At 40.7% G+C, this 1,238-nt stretch overlaps 1 protein-coding gene and 1 pseudogene across 1 annotated transcript in view; both read left to right on the forward strand.

The window, feature by feature from the left end:
• The window catches only part of APBB1IP (amyloid beta (A4) precursor protein-binding, family B, member 1 interacting protein), a 110,168-nt gene that overhangs the window by 14,508 nt on the left and 94,422 nt on the right, over window positions 1-1,238 (forward strand). The window lies entirely within an intron of this gene.
• Window positions 427-1,119, forward strand: LOC102814647 (annotated as a pseudogene).

Here is a 1,238-nt window from a genome sequence, read left to right on the forward strand (position 1 = left end):
TGTTATCAGGACCGATTGTGAGGGTTGGAAATGTAAAGGTAGACGTTTTATAGCAAGGAAGGGAGTGATTAACTTTCCAGTCTAGGAGCAGAGGTCCCTAGGACTATCAACGGAGAAGAGCCGAGAGCAGGACCCTACCCAGAGAAGCAGCGATGCCTGAGATGGAGGCAGAGACAATGATGTGGAGCGATGGAGCAGCTGGGGACTTTAGATCCAGAGAGGGAGAGCTACTGTGTGCTGAAGACTGTGGGGTGGGGTGGGGGGAGTATAAGGGGCAGGCTTGCAGGGCATACCCTTTGGCTGGTTGATGATGCATGGAGGGGTTCATAACCATGGCAATGAAACAATATACGATAGGATGAATGTAAAACTAATGTTCTCCCATGTAAACTATCATATAATTCACAATAAAACATTATGAAAAAAATGAGTTGCACAACTGAAAAGGCTCTTGCTGATGCCAAAGCTCTTGTTGAAAAACTGAGAGAGATCATGGTGATGTGATACAGCAGAATCTCTCATTGAACAAACCACAGCTCTCAATGAAGCAGTACCAGAAAGAAATTCAAGAACTTAATGAAGTTGCAAGACACCCACCATGGTCCACATTAGTTATAGGAATCCAGAAAGAAAACAGACAAGTCAGAGAATTACAAGAGAACCAAGAATTAATGTACGTCCCTGGAAGAACATCAGTCTGCCTTGGAACTTATAATAAACAAATAAACATCCAGGAACAAATTTTTAGACTATTAATGGCAAGCAAAAAAGATAATCCAGGTATAATAATGAAGCTAAAAGAGCAGCACTCCAAGGAATTACAACACACATTGACCAAATAACTGAAATGGCAGCAGTAATGAGGAAAGCCATTGAAATTGATGAACAACAGGGTTGCAAGGAACAAGAATGAATATTTCAGCTTGAATAAGAAAACAAAGGTTTGAGAGAAACCTTTCAAATAACTCGAGAATAATTTTTGAACCATTGGAAAGTACGTCTTTGTCAGCATTAGTGACCAATAGTGACCTGAGTGAGTCTAAAGAAAAGCTGAAGAGCTTCGAAGCGTGTGAGCTTCTTGCATTGGCTCCAAACAGTCACTGGGACATGTGTGACTGAATAACAGAAAAATCAATGTCAATCAAGCTTTTATATATTATATGTATATATACGAGAAGCTGGGTTCTATGAAGAAAAACGTGGCATCAGGATTGGAGGAAGACTCATTAACAACCTGC

This window comes from Chrysochloris asiatica, unplaced genomic scaffold (genome assembly GCF_000296735.1).
Source record: "Chrysochloris asiatica unplaced genomic scaffold, ChrAsi1.0 scaffold00172, whole genome shotgun sequence".
In the NCBI taxonomy this organism is placed as follows: domain Eukaryota; kingdom Metazoa; phylum Chordata; class Mammalia; order Afrosoricida; family Chrysochloridae; genus Chrysochloris; species Chrysochloris asiatica.